The sequence below is a fragment of the Oxyura jamaicensis genome, chromosome 1 (assembly GCF_011077185.1).
Source record: "Oxyura jamaicensis isolate SHBP4307 breed ruddy duck chromosome 1, BPBGC_Ojam_1.0, whole genome shotgun sequence".
Classification (NCBI taxonomy): Eukaryota; Metazoa; Chordata; class Aves; order Anseriformes; family Anatidae; genus Oxyura; species Oxyura jamaicensis.
In genome coordinates this window covers 64,385,703-64,401,549 of record NC_048893.1, presented here as the reverse complement: position 1 = coordinate 64,401,549, position 15,847 = coordinate 64,385,703, and the positions used below count along the sequence as shown (strand labels likewise).

General features: G+C 44.5%; 1 protein-coding gene across 1 annotated transcript in view; it reads right to left on the bottom strand.

Annotated features, from left to right (window-relative positions):
* Window positions 1-15,847, bottom strand: part of LOC118178081 (cat eye syndrome critical region protein 2) — a 95,433-nt gene that overhangs the window by 40,818 nt on the left and 38,768 nt on the right. Inside the window, exon 2 of the mRNA XM_035346312.1 lies at window positions 7,231-7,325. The gene's annotated coding sequence lies outside the window, so the exon portion shown is untranslated. The remainder of the gene's footprint in view (window positions 1-7,230; window positions 7,326-15,847) is intronic.

The window sequence follows — 15,847 nt, the reverse complement described above, 5'->3', positions numbered from 1 at the left end:
GATCCTTGAAGAACAAATGAAGCCAGCTTAATGCTGCATTGTTTATTCTTAGTGCCCATCAACAGAAAGCATGCTCCCAATTCTTAGCCATAAGGAAACACAACTGTACTGCTGCACTATAAGCTCTTCTGACTGTTTAGGGGTTGTAGAGAGGACCTTAGGGTATTACAGTGATGATGGAGCACTGTGGGGAAGAAGCTGGAGTTATTGTGATGGTGACGATGGGGAAATGGGACACATGCGTGTGTAATGGCACAAATATATAGGAAACAAATCATTATTTGCCTTGCTGCTCATAGAAAAATATGCTTCATGTAGGAGAAGAGAGTCTCTTTTGGGGCAAAATTACCTACCATGGGGTTGCCTTGAAGCAAACAAGCTTAATAAATTCATTTCCTAGAACTAGGCAAACAGATTAAGTTTTTTGGGGGACAATGAGTAACAACAAGCTTTTATAGATAAAAAAGTGGGTCCTCAAGAAAACCTGTTCAGGATTTGTTTCAGAATGGGTTTTTCCTCTTCTTTTCTCCAAAGTTTCAGCTACTACACTGCTTGAGCCAGAAGAGAACTGAGTAAGATAAAATGAGATAAAACTAAAAGCATTAGATGACTTGGAACAGAGACTTGATGTGACACATCTAATCACTGTAGCAGCTTCACAGCTAGGCAACACCCACCCCAGCTGCTTATCAAGAGCTCACTGAGGTTAAAAGCCTCAAAGAACTCCTCCAATATTCAGCCTTGGGCTAAAGATTGGTTTCAGAACCTGGCTGAGGTACTGGGAGGTGGTCTGCAAAAACACCTGTGCACAAAGCAAGGGCAAAGGTCTCACATGGAGAAGACTTCCACATCTTGTCCCTCTTTTTCCATCATTCTTTTTGTCTTTCCCTTCGGCCTAAGCAACAGATGTTTTCACATGCTTTCTCAATTTCCTTTTGTCATTGCTTTCTTCCTCTTGTCAAGGGTATTTAGTTTGCAGCATCAAGAACTTAAACATACAGCTGTCCGTTTCATATTTCACACAATGACAGCAGCATGATGACATCATTGCAGTCTCCAAGACCCTTCACTGACTGTTCTTTATTCATCCTTTTAAGTTTAGCCACATATTCCTTCCCGTCAATGTTCTGCATAACTCCCTCTCCCCAGCTAGCCAATCTATTTGTCTCTCATCCATCCATCCACCCTGACAATAATGGAGAGCTTTCACACACACAATGCTGTCTTTTATTCCATTTTCATTCTTTAATCTCCCCCCCACCTATGGAATAACAGTTCCAGAATGTGCCACCAACTTTTCTTCAAATTCTTCTTTAAAGATTCATTCTATCCATCTGAGAATCAGAGACATTTACTTAGCTTTATTTATACTTGAACTCTATAATTTTATTCCACTGTGCTACTCATTAATCTCTGAATGACCGTGTTATTTTACTGCTGTAATCTCATCCTTCCTTTCCCAACACCTGCCAGCTGCCTCATTTTCACTTTTTACCCTTTAAAAGGCTCACCTTGCATGGCTTGGCTATTAGTATAATAAATATTAATATTAGATTCAAGATGAGCAATGTAGTCACTTCATCTCCCTTGCCCCCTCAAGATATCTCCTGCACTGATGATACTGGGTCGATTTGAGAGGCCATCCACCAATCTCCATGATGTATGCAAGGCAGCACTTGTTAAAAGTCAGACTGTAAATAATGCTGATCTTGTTGATATTCACTTAGCATTCATGAATATGATTCTGAGTTAGTGAGGTGGTTTGTGACTGGGCCATTGGAACAGTTGCCATAATCAAGGTCACTGGCACAAGCACTGGAACTTAAAACTCTTCCCAAAAGGTATTGTTCCCCAGGTCTGCTGTGACAGAGCTCAGGGTGTCTGCCCCAGATGCCATGGCAGTGACTAAAGCGTTGGATCTGGTCAAACTGTCAGGGTACCTTAGCTCAGGTATTTCTGCAGCCTAGTTCACCCCAGCATCCATGAAACTGAAAATCTGTCACTGGTCTGCCAGCTATCCCAGTTAACCTGCAACGTTGTTCCCCACAGCAGATCGATATACAGCAGTTCTTGAAAAGACGCAACTCAGAGTCATGTGCAGAAAGACAACTTCAAGATGATAACCATTTTATTGAGGGCACTTTTACCAAAACACAAGACCTGGGGTAATCCTCAAAATACCCTTTAAAGACAGTCCACACAGAATAAAGAACAAGGATGGGCAAAAGTGACAAAGTAGAAGCAGGAAGTGAAATAGTCAGAGCTTTAAACGCAGACCTCAAAAACAGGCATTCTGCCTGGACGGGTTGGCAGATTTCAGATTATGCCTTCTCTCCAATGATCACTCAAATAAGTGATTAGAGAACAAGCATTAGAAAGTAAGCAGAACAGAGGCAGTATTCTGGATTGGCAATTCAACAGATAGGGAATACAGTTCTTCAGAGGTCACACTGGGAGTAATTCTCAACACCAGAACTAAGGATAGGAGAGAAATAATTAAGTCAAATGGGGGTGGGGAAGGAGTTAAGGAATGTCCTCTTGGTATTTACATTAGAGCAAAACAAGCACTAACTACAGGCCAAAGACTGCAAGGTTAGTTTACAGATCCAGAAAGAGCCTAAGGTAGGCACAAAAGAGATAGTCCACTTGGGAAGAAAAAAATCCCAGGGAAGAAATGACAAGAAAAAAAAAATAATTGAGGTTCCCAAGTAAGCAAATGCCTTCTATGATGCCATGAAAGTCAATTAACTGGTTTTCAGCTACAGCGATGGTCCAATCTCCTGAGATAAAAGAAGCAAAGTCTCATGGGGCATAAGCAAGAGAAGAGAGATTGTTTTGTTCCTCACTTTCTGGCACCTTTGTCCATGTTGAAAAGATAAAAAGTGAAACATGTTATAACAAAAAGTAATTAAAATGTTTTTTCAAGAGACAATAGCAGCATACAAAATATTTCCCAACGAGAAGTATGATAAAGTCACTGAAACTTTTTATGCCATCACATTAAAAAATAGCAAAAATATAACAACAGAGCAGTGAAGAATGAGTTTCACCCAAAGACATGCTGAACAGCAGGAGCTTTTCTGGATTATTTTAGCTGAGTGTACACATCCATGTCACACCATCACTTCTTACTTAAAAACAGCTGCAGAAGGCTCCTGCTGTGGCCTTTGCCGTTAGCTGAAGCTCTGATCTTCCTGTCTTGATACAAGTCATCAAGTCGCATTTCCTGCTGGAATTAAAGTGGCAGCCCCTAGGGACTATGCAGCTGCCCAATTTATATCAGAGAGATTCTGAAGCAAGCATGAGTGTTCTTTCAAACTGCTTTAAAAAATTGTGTATAAACCCAAAATTCAAGGGAGACTTCTCTCCCTTGTCACCCCCCAGTTTCCAGGAAGCTGCATTTTGAAACAATTAAAAGAAAACAGACACTTCAAAGTCTGTGCTTAAGAGCTAGAGGTTGGAAAAATGTATGGGTAAACTCACTGACATCAAACCAAATTGTGCCTATAGTGTAAAACTGAGCAGAAAAAGCTTCAAGGGTATTAGTTATTACATGGTTAGTAGTTAAATGATATGGATGGTATATGAATACTACAAAGGACATTTGAAAAATAATAAAAGCTGCAGATCATGGCACAAAATTTGAATCTGAATGAAGAGAAGACAGCAAAAGGGAAACTGTTCTGGCCAAGTCCTCTGACCACCCAGTGCCAGACAAGAACAGCCACTGGGTCATTGCTAAAGATGTGGGAAACCAGAAATGCAGACTTTTTGGTTCTACACTTCTACAGTGTTTAACACTCCAAGAATCAGGTCAAAAAGGGTGCTCCTTTCTGCTATCGTTATGATAAGTAACAATTTGGAGGGTAACATGTGGCATCTCATTAAGGAATCTCAGTAGTTAAAAGCAGATATCCATAACTCAAAGTTCTAAGCAGACAGTCAAGACTCCTTAACCATCAAGCAAGGTAAAAAAAAGTGTCTCTCTCGTATGTAATTCCTTTTAAATAAGTCTGTCAAAGAATATCAAAACCAAGGCAAAGCTGCAAGCTACACTGCTCTACTTCAAAACCAAGAATCACAGAACCCTATGGAATTATTAATATTTTTTTCCAAGTAATAAGCAAATCAAATTAAAGTATGTTAAATTGTGTATTAGAGGGGCTCTCACAGCTAGGTTCCACTTCCAAAATTACTTGAGAGCACATTATAATTAGCAAAGGTATGTGACAGTTTTATACCCCTTTATGATGCATGATTAAAGCCAGGCAACCCAGCTCAGCCGTAAGTTCTGCATGCCGTCAAAACAGATGTGACAAGAACTGCAATCTGCCCTCAGACAGACTGCGAGAAAGCATAGACAGATAACATTTTGGCCATCAAAGAGGTAAGACGCTACACAAAACTAGTTAAAATTCAAAAACCCTCTGAGAAGTAGCTAAATTGCATTTTATATGGAAGTTATGTTAAGCATCTTGTGCTTGAGCCTCAGTGCCCCAGCCCAAAACCAAAAACAAGAACAAGCTCCTACCTTCCGCTCCTAGGTGCAACAAGGAACAAAGTCTACAGCCTACAGATTAACAGCTCACAGCCTCAGCATAAGGATACAAAGCACAAATGATTGTGGAAATTGCTGTTGTAATGTCACTGTGATGGTCTGCGAGACTGCTGATTTTTCCTACGCAAGACAAATACCTACTGTTTGCAACAGAAAAATACACTGAGTGCTGGCCCATCTGAAAAAAAGGCCAGATTTAAACTCATCTTCCACACAAATTCTGCCTCTTACATTTGCACGTTTTTGTCCACTGAGCATTCACCAAAGCTCAACTCCTTACCATTAAAGGAAGACAAATCTAAGAGTAGGAGAGCTGTACATAAGCCAAGGCTCTTGAGCTCAGCACAGAGGAAACAAAGGTGTTAGAAATAAATGTATAAGGAACAATGAGAATTTTAGGCTTTAAAAATGCATGTTTATTTTGGACAGATACTCCACGGCTGGTTGTGTAAGCATGAAACAAACAGCGGGATAAGTTTGTTTCAGAGAAGCATAACCACACCATCATTTTCACTTTCATTTACCTACAGATTTCTGACTAACAATTAGTCTAATCTTAGACTAACTAGACTAGGATTCAGACCAAATCTTAATACTTTTTCTTTCATAACAGCCCTCTGCATACGATACCTTTCCTTCTGTTTCCAGGTACCCCTCCTATTGCTTCCAACGCAGGGCTTCCAAACCCACCTCCCCAAAGTCCCAGTAGCTCCAGACAGTTTTCTTAATACATTCCTTCAGTCATTCCCACCACACTGCTCCTGCTGTGCTCTGTTCCATCTCCTCTGGGGAAAATACTCTTCTCATTATTCCCCCATCCATGGGTTTATCCCCTTCTGCAGGAGGTGCTGTTGGAAGACTTTTGCTGGTTTTGCCTTCAGGGACCCTCGTGCTTTCCCTAGCACAACTTTTTGGGTAAGGCTTAAGTTCTCTGTAACTTCGCATTCCTCCATTCTCTATGCAGCACCTACATCTCACACACGGAGAGACACAGAGCAACAGCTCCGTGGGTACCTAACTATGTTGCACGCACACTGCCTAGGCTGCACAGAAACACGCTTGGGTTACCATCTCTTCCTTCTGCAATGCCATTATCTCCTTGTATCTTTTGCACCTCATTGATAACCAAGGCTGTATTTACACATGCACAGACTGGGACCTACACACAATACTGAATAACTACACGCTGCTGAGCTGCTGGGTGAGTCATGTTACTCTGCGTGAGCACATACGCATGTGTACGTGTGCAAACTTCCCCAAAAGACGAACAACTTGCCAGTGCCTAACAACTCTCTCATGATTCATGCCTGATTTTTCTTAATTAAAACAGCTGAGAAAGGGGAGGCAATTAAACAGTGCAACTGCTAAATGGACAGTCTTAGATCTCAAGAGTTTAAGAGAACCTCAGAATGCTGAATTTATCTAATTTAAATACAAATCTTCCTCCACTTCTACAAGGGTAAACTGGCTGGTTATGGTTAGGAAAACACTTAAACCACTACCTTTCTGGTGTTTCCAGTGTGAAGAAACAAACTCTGCATGTTTATAAGCAGGTTTGTATTGCTCTGTGGCTATTTCATTGAAGAAGGTATATACGTGATTGTATATATCATGATACATCACTTCACCATCAAGCTTCTCATCACATCGATTTCATTCAGACACTAAACAGTGCAGCTGCCTGGTTCAGGCCCTGATATACACTCAGGATGACTGTCAACACATCAATGCAAGAGAAACTACTTAATTGGCAGATATATATCTTTTTTGGTTCAATATCATCAGTTAATTCCAAATAGCATTTTCAGTGCAAGCACCTATGGTTACTTCCACGTACCAGCCTAAGCCCTGCACAACAGGGGAATGTTACACAGCAGAATTGCCTAACACCTCTTCTAAGCAACAGTAACTGTTGCCAAGTTGTCTTCATCTCCCCAGTTATGCTTTGCTATTAACATGATTCACAGGAGAAGAATAAAAAGCACTGCAACAGGCCTTTGTTATCACTGGAAGCACGCTGCTCTGTGTGAGCAGTGACCCTCTAAAGAATGATGTTCTACAAACGTCTCGTTTTGGGAAGCTACTTCGGTGGACACTAACAAAGTGTCTCTGGATGCTGAAACATCAAGAGAACATGTCAAAGCACTTTAGAACGTCCTGCAACTGAACTGTTTTCAATGCTCCTCTTATTTCCAAGAAAATAACTACAGTTGTCTCTCTGTAAAGCAGAGAGAACTTCCATGCCAGTGAAGTGGCTGCACAGCAGCAAGTGTTATTCTACACAACATATATATAATGTTGAAGACACATGATAATTTGAACTCTTACTGAGGCACCACCAAATTGACCAAATAGAGTTCAGAGCATAAGAGCAGTTGTGAACGTTCTCTGTATGCATTAGTACTACATCAGAGCATCCAACAGATTTGCATGAGATACATTTTTTTTCTCTCTCAAAGAAGTTTGCTTAACAACGCATCTGTAAAATTGAAAACCTGCAACTCAGCCTTGCAGGAGCTGGAATTCCCTTCCACTTAGTAAAGAATCTGGCCTGATTGCTGGTGACTGGCGATCACTGCTATGTCATCACTCCAAAGCTGTGAAACATCCCCGCGACTGTGTTAATTAGCTCCCCTTGCAAAGCGCTTAAGCTACAGAGCGAGGTTACTCACGTGATGTCCCTGCGCTGATAGCAACCTTGAAGAAGGCAGGCGATCAGGTCGCTGATAAACTCCACATCATCCCTGTGAAGAGCAGCTTCCAGTTCCTAATGAGCAGAAAGGAGAGAAAAAAATGCCACCCATCAAACTAATTCCTTAGAATATGCTGTTAGTTTATTAGGACCGAAAAGAGCCAAGCAGCCTAAAGTACATGCACAGCAGCAGGGCGCACGCTGGGTAAGCCGACCTTCCCCATCATTAAAAATACTGCTATTACCTCCTCACCACAAGAGTTTATGGGGAGACCTTGAAAAGCTTTTACTGAATAACACTCTCCAGCTTTTGTCCGTAAACAGAAAAATATGGTTCAGTGAGGTTCAGATACTGTAGCCTAATAAGAAACCCTTGATTTCTGCTGTGTTCAGCTGACAGGCAGGAATCAACAGTTTCATTCTCCTTTGTTTTCCACTTACTACACCTCGTGAGTTCGTTTAAAAGATTTGCTCAGAAAGTGTGTCCCAAAAAGCCACTCACACAGCGAAGCACAAAATTAGATGGGTTTGCAGAAATAGGTGAAAGTTAGCAAGCAAATACCTCAAAAAATAATGAAAACGCCTGCTTTTAACTTACTTCTCTTCATATTTTTTTTTCAAAAAGGGAGAAAGAAAGGGTGGAGGGATGTCAGACCTCATGACCTGGCCCCAGAGCCTCAACCCTTCACAGAGCAGTATGAAGAGAGCAGAGTATTACAGCTTATTTCAGCACAACAGTGCTTGTATAAAGGTGTGATGCAGAAGCTCATTGATAAAAAGGATAAACTTCTGAAATGTTGTTGTTCAAAGCTATGCAAAGTTGGTGTTTTTCAGTTAGCAATTTCAAGCTTCTCATTTTTCATAATGCTCATAGATTAGCTACAGTTTTATTCATATTCCAGAAGAATTATTCACGGTAAGAAAATCCACTTCCTATAAGTGTGATCATCAGCAGTTACCTTCATAATAAGATTTAATATGGATAAATAACATAGCCATAAGAAGCTATTCTTTTTGGGTTTCAGAGTAAATAATAGATTGAATACAAATTCCTACTTGAATGTTACTCCACAGACTGTTACACAAACGGCTAAGCTAATGGCTACAGAATAAAGGTTAATGGCTGGAGAATAAAGGATAAACGTTTTGGCACTTACCCAATAAAGAAGGGAAAGTGCTTTTTTATTAGACCGCTGTAACTGCGGTAATAAAATTATTGATAATAGATTGCAGATTAAATGCTGCTTGTAGTTTTTTTTTTATTGGAAACATATTAATGGCATATTTTCATTATCAACACCACTCTTATTTACCTCTCGCATAGTACCCAGAGCAATTCATAACCAGAAGCCTGGCACCTGCCCTGTGAAGAATGTATTAAACACATCTATTATACGGGAAAATTTAAGGCAGAGAGAAGACAAGGGGCAGCCCAAGCCTGACCCAGCATCTCTGCCACAGAGGTAGGAAAAGTCCCCAAAATCTCAGTCCTGGCTTTGAGATGACTACCCTGCCTAATGAGAAGTTAATGCAAAAACTACAGTTACTGCTTGCCATCACTTAGGTAGAGTGATGTTATTGCTATATAAACAGCAATCATGCTATGTAAATAATAATTACCAAGTGAATTCATTTGGTAAGCAGATAGTATTTTGGAGGCATTGACTTCTTTTGTTTGTAAAGGACTTTGGTGGTCATCTGCCCTCTAACAAAACATACCTGACAGAGGAGGGAAAAAAAAGTATATGATATGCTAAAGCATCCCCGGTTATGTTCAAATAAGTCATCACAATGAACTTGTGAAAAATGACACGCAAGGAAACAGAATAAAGGGGAAAACAGTAAGCCTCCAGTTCAGGATATCCCTCCCCCTTTCCCTCACCCACAGTACATTTGTGCACTAAAGCTGTCAGTCACCAGCCTGCCTTTGCCAGGATGTGACAGCCTTTTGTACGAAGGGATATTTAAATTGCTTCCCGTGAGCCCTTTCAGCCTGCTGTTTGACTAGCACTCATTAAACAGCAGCCACAATCCCCTCAGATAGCCCTGTATCACCAATGATTGTTTTCCAGGCCTGGCGGTGACCTTTACATTTTGGGAGCCCGCAGGTCGCTCGGGGAGATAGGGGACATGCCTCAGGCGCTGGGCAAGGATGGACACACAGGGTGGAGCGGCCTCAGCTGCCTCCCCTCGGCCACCTCTGGGTCATTATTTCACTGGGGTGGTTAATTGTCTCAGAAAATGGAGCTGACACACTGTCCTGTCAAGCTTTGGTCTACTTCTCTTGGGTTGCTACTTGTGACAGGACAGGAGCAGAGAGGTGCTTTCATTTCCCAGCTATGGGTCCGCTGGTCTCATTCAAATCAGTGCCACCATTTTCTATCCAGACGCATTTCTCTGCCTTTCTACCCCAAAACATCTAAATGCTGAACTTTTCCCACATGCCCAGGGTGCTGTGGGAATGCCGGAGAGCATGACACGACGATGATCTCAACACCTCAGTACCACGAACAAAGAGTTGGGATCTTCTTGGGTTCCCAGCCCAAATTGTGGAGGAGGAAGAAGAAACCTTGTTTTTCCAGTCCTCCCTCCAACAGCAGTCAGCAGAGTGGCACAGAGCAGAGGTGGGCAAAGGACTCCCAGGAGAAAGAGGCCACCAAGCCCCGGGTCCTGAGGGCAAGGCCTGCCCCTGGGCGCCAGTCCCTGCGCTCCGGCCGGGCCAGGGCGAGCGCCTGGGCTTCCTCCCCGCCACCATCCCTCCCCCCGGCGCCTGCAACCCTTTTGTTTTTCCCCTTTCTCTTTGAGCACTGAGCTGTGAGCGCAGAAATCTGAACCTTGCCAAAACGCTTTGGGGACAGAACAGAAAGGAAACAGAAGAGGCAGCAAATCAGCGGAGGAAGGGGGGGACACATCTCCTCCTCCTCCCGTAGCTGGAGAGAGCAACAGACAGGAGAAAAGCAGGATTCTCCCCCTCTCCAGCTGGCGTCACACCTCATTAGGGAAAAGCCTGTTTAACGTCTTTCCCTCCCCCAGCCCCGACTAAATCCCCTCTGAGTCATGCAGTGGCTGTTGGGAAAAGGCGGCCACAGGAGCAAGGGTGACCACCTCGCCCGGGAGGAGCGCTGGCCCGCAGCGGGGTGAGCCGGGCCGGGCGAGAGGCCACGAACCCGTCCCTCTGCTCCCTGGGAAAGGAGCCGGCAGGGTGGGCTCCAGCTCCCCGCATGCTGGGGAGGGATGGCCTCACCGAGCTCCTGGCCCTGGTTTCAGAAGACAGGCTCCAAAATCGCAGGGAGGTCCGGCACGTGTCGCGCCACGGCTGGGCGCGGAGGTGCAGGGCCACGGGTTTCAGCTCTGCACTGGAGCTGAATCATCCATGGCTGGATCTGATGGACATAAACAGTTTAAGCATGGCTAAGCCTTGTCCAAGTTAGCCACCAGTTTAAAAGCCCAATCCCCTCCGCTCTATTTCTATACGGCTGCCGTTATCAGCTTTCCACGGCAATGCTCCCAAGTGACTCAACAGGCTTTTGCTGAGGGGTTTAGCAGATCACTGAAAGCCACCCGTGTGGGCCGTGATGAGCCAGCCCCAACTCACGTGCTGAAATCTCTGCATTGCTGATGAATGAAGCCAGGACGTCCTCTTCCCCTCACAGATAATTAACGAGGGCAGGTACCCAGGCAAGAGTCTGGCAATTATACGGCTTTTGGAAAGTCTGAAAAGAAGGGTACAGTAACCTAGATGATGCAAGGAGATGAGAAGTCAGCTGCCGGTTTGAAGCACTTCCAACAAGCACCACGTGTCCCTGCTGTCCCTGAAGAAGCAGCAGCCCAAGGTGTAGGATGCAGGGATTCTGGAAGGGACCCACTGTCCCTCCTCAGTGCACCCCAGAGAGAAGAGCATGATGCCCTCCTTGTGCTAGGAAGTGCACCCAACTCATCTGCCTGAAGTGGCAGCAAGAGGTCAATGCAATGACAACCAGGATGCAGTCCCAAAGCTGGGGTGACAGGCTTCAGCTACACCACAGGCTGCTTGCTGTGTCAGCCCCATAGCAAGCCTGTTGGTCTATCCGTGGTGGTTGGCCCCCTCAATGCACTCAGTTTGCCTAAAAATCCCCCCCACTCTGCAGCCAGATACTTTTCTGCAGCCCTGTACCACACGCTCCTTGGATGTGACTGCTGCCGTTGTGCTCAAATAGTGCTCAAAATATGGACCCTATTGAGGCTGCCAGCCTGGGGTGACAAACAGAGGGTGTTGCACTCTGCCCCAGGAGTGCACACAGTGGTGGGTTTAGATGGCTGCAGTAAAGCCACAGAAAGCAGCTACAGTTCCTAGTCCTGATGAAGTCTCCCAGCCACATTATTTTAATTTCAGCCACTGGTTGGAGGCACCATCCATTATCCAAATATTTGAGAGGAGATTACACTCCCAGCCTCACCAGTCCTGGGGATGATGGCGCTTCAGTAGTCTGCACAGCTTCCTCTCTGTGCTATGTCCTGGAGCTGTATGGCTTCCTGAGCAAAGAAGTGCCTCTGGCTCCTCCAGTCTGTATTTGCATCTTGGGGAGAGGGTTGGCAGCTCATCATCATCATCTTCTCCTTGTCCCCAGGGGATCGCAAGCCAAGTTGGACTTCTATGGTAGCTTCAGGGGTGCAAAGTGAGGAGGTTTGATGATACTTGGCACTGCAGCAGCCTCTTATCTGAGACATCATGGTGAAAAGCACACACTTGACTGAGAAGAAGAGGTGCCCTCCTAGAAAGGAGCTACCATTTGGGGAGGGGAAGGCAGGAGCAGCAAAGGTCTTCAATTTTCCTCTTTCTTAGGTCAATCCTTAATGTCTGCCAGTGCCTTCAGAGACCTCTCCACGTTCCTCCCTCGCCTTTCTGTAAGCAGGCTTTGAAGGCTATTTCAAGCCCCTTGTAAATAGGGGCATAATGTTACACCAGGGCCAAGCAGAGGTGTGAGATGACAGCTTTATACTAGGGAGATGGTCATAAACAGAAAGCTAGGGAGAATTTCTCGTATTGCCTTCACATTACAGCTCCTTGCAAAGACTCCTTGCAATCCCAGGGTGCTGGCAGGGCAGTAGGTAGCCATAATCTTCCTTTCCCCCAGCAGCTCCCTTGGGCTAAGGACAGGGCTGCACAAACACTGAATTCCCTTCACTTTACACCAAGTAGGTTTCAAAATACAAACCCTTTCCAATTCTGATGAGCATATTTGGTCAGGCTACCACTTCCTAGGTTTGGTTTTCAGACGTACGCTGGTTTTGTCCTTTAGCCTTTCCATCGGGATGCTTAAAAATCTGGGATGAGCACTAGAGTGCTGGTTACCCAAGACCACTGAGCTATCATCTATCCCGGAGCCCCAGAGTGGCGGTGTCATCTTGTGCTCTGTGTCAACCTGCTGCCTCTGATCCCCCTTGGGGACAGGGACCCTCCCCTGTTTGCACAGCACACTGCAGCTTGCTCTGCAACTGGGATTTTTTCATTGCCGTGCAATACAAACAAATACGAACTGCTCACACTGGGTGGCTAAACTGTACTGAAAAGAGATTTTAGAACAATCACTCCTGTCTCCCTCATGACCCAGCAGCCTACTGTTAATAACAACACTTTCCTCTCCTCCTAGCTCACCTTGCCTGCAGGGTAACTGATCTGGGACAAGAACTACATCCATTATGAGTTGTATGCATTGTCAGCACTTATATGACGTACAACTGCTGCTCACTGAGTTTCTTTCCCCTACAAAGTACCTTTTCAGATGGACAGGGTACATCTGAAAGTCTGAAGTAACAAGTGATTAGTTTCTGCTTAATAGTTACACATTAGTACTCTCTGCCTCCAGAGTAGCTTTCATCCTAGAGCATCAAAGCATTTTAAAAGCATTTAATAAAGCTTTACAGCACCTGTGAAGGAAAGGGAGGCACACCCACATACAGAGCAATTTTACAGATGGAGAAACCAACACAAAGCCCAGCGTCCTTACTAGGGACACATTTCGTTCAGCAGCAGAGCTAAGAGAGAACCCATAAGGTCTGACACTTGATGCCACTGCCATCTTTCTTTTTGATCAGTTTTATTAGCAGCCAACACATTTGGAGATTGTGCTATTTTCCTCCACAGGATCATTTCTCCTTTTCAAAATAATCCCCTCTTCCTTCAGAACAGATAATCTACATCATTTACCATAAGCCAGTTATGCTGGCTGAGGGGCAAGCATCACACAGGGCACCAAACTGGCTTTAGCATTGTGGAGAGACAAATTTCAGCCTGAGCAGAACAAATGGTCACCAGCCTGTGGTTTGCAGACCCTACAGAAGACTTCCAAGAGGCCCATGAAGGGCAATTAAGAAAAGCAAGCTCAACACCAGCATGCTTAAATTTCTAATCAGATCTGTGCCTTTATGGGAACAGTACTGGGGTCATGCCCTCACACAAAACAAAAACCAACACCAAGAAAACCCCACACAACACAAAATGCTCCCACATCGCAGCTGACCACTACTGCCCAAGCCACCAGTTCAACTCCTCTAGCTGAAAATAACCTCCAAACACAACAGCATGAGAGGAAACCAAGTCCACTTGAATTGCATCCTGTTTGCCTCTGTAAGAAAGATACCATTTGTTACTGCCTAGAAAGGCTCTCTCTGGGTAGCTGCACCGCTATGGAATAACACATGCATTCAGGTTGCTAACTTACTTGTAGACATTACCATTTTAGGCTTAGAATTCCCCCAAATGGGATGTTTTAGACACTTCTGCCCCCCCCCCCCCCCCATAAATGCTGGATTTCCCCATCCATGGGGATGGATGCCCCCGTTTACTAAGTACTACCAGTGGCTGAAGACTAAAAATTTAAGTAACTGTTTGACATCGTGTCTTGGCTGAGCAAAATCAGGTAGGCAGGAACAGCACCAGCACAACTACCTGCTCTTGGCATTGTTTCTGGAAACAACATCGCCAGGCTGGCTATGGCACCTCCCCGGACGATTCTGCTGCACGATAAATAAAGAACAGCTGATCCTGCGATGTCACCGTCTCCTAGGGTAAGAGGCTTCCTGGGCACCTAGTGGGAGTTCTGCTAAGCTTTTAAGCCCATTGGCAACGTGGTGAACAGTCTGTAGCTCCAAAGCCAAGAGGCTCGAAGTAATAATCCGATTTCAAAGCTCCTCCTCCTCTCCAGCCAAAGGCAACAAGGGAGGATGAGATCAGACTGTAGATGCTCTTCATTTTAGGTCTGGCCATTGCGCTCATCTGCTCAGCATGAGCACAGGGAAGAGAAAGGATGAACGCCAAAATCTGGAATGGATTGCTTGGTGAAAGTTTCTGCAAAGATCTCAAGACTGACTGGGGAAATAACTTTGTAAGGGGAATTTTTGCCACTCTCAGTACCTCTAGACTGAGGCATTTAAGGCCATCCTCCACTTTTCTAGTGCACAACCATCCAAAACTCCCGGGCAATTTGCTCTGCCACCACGCGCTGCTAATGCAGCATGGCATTTGAGCTATGCAGCTGCTTTGCACTTGCGCCATCAAAGTTTTCCTGTAACAGTGAAGAGTGATGCTCCAGCACTCACATGGCTCCCCCCACCCGCCAGGATGCTATTAGCTGCTGCTAGATAAGCACATCATGAAAAACAACAACAACAAAAAAAACAAAACACTATTTTCTTTTGTGCTGAAACAAGCAAAAAGCACAGATCATCCTCTAAGAATTCAGGTGATTCCCTCCCAACCCTTTCACCTCTCTACTGAAAACAACAGCCTGGGCTTTTGAATGGGGAAAAGGTTCTTGCTCACCCTTGCCTGAAAAAGCAGGAGGAAATGGTGAAATGCATTAAGATAGAAAAAAAAAAAAAAAAAAAAAAAAAAGGCTGTAAAGCCTTGCTTTTCTCTTTAATCTGATCTCCCCAGCCAGCCATTCTTCTGACTCCCCTTCAGCTGCTGCGCTGAGTGCAGTCCACAGAGTACCCATCGCAAACAAACCCTGGCTTGTGGCTCAGCGGGGAGATTGGCCTTAAAGTGCTATCGGCATGAAAAATTCTTCCTCCTCGCTCCAGGTCAAACAAAAGAAAAGCTGGAGAGAGCCTGTAGCAACACACAGGTACTTTGTGGATTTCTACCAGTGCACGTGGTCGAGGGATGAATCTCATGGTGGCGGCATGCTGAAATCCAAGTTCCAGCATTTTGTTATTCATTAAGCAAAGAAAAAAATTGAAAAAATACAAAGTAGCTGCCGACTGATATCTGTCCTGATGATATGGTCAGCCAGCCACCCAGATGTATAAACTGCCTGTTTGCATCAGGCCTAGTCTCAAGTCTAAGAATAAGCTTTAAAAATACACATCTATTCCATGGCTATCAGTTTGTGGAAGTGTAACAAACAGTCTGCTTTTGTACTCTCAGATAGCGGCCTACACTACTCTGGGTAGCCAAAAGCAGCACCTTGCTTGTCTGTCAGAAGCCAGGAGTTTCTTCCAAGCTTGCACAGTCCAGACACGCTTCAATAAAAATTAATGGCTTTTATACATTTTTATTATTATTATTGTAAGGAACTCAGATGCTACTGTCTGAATGAGAGCTATGTACTCCAGGG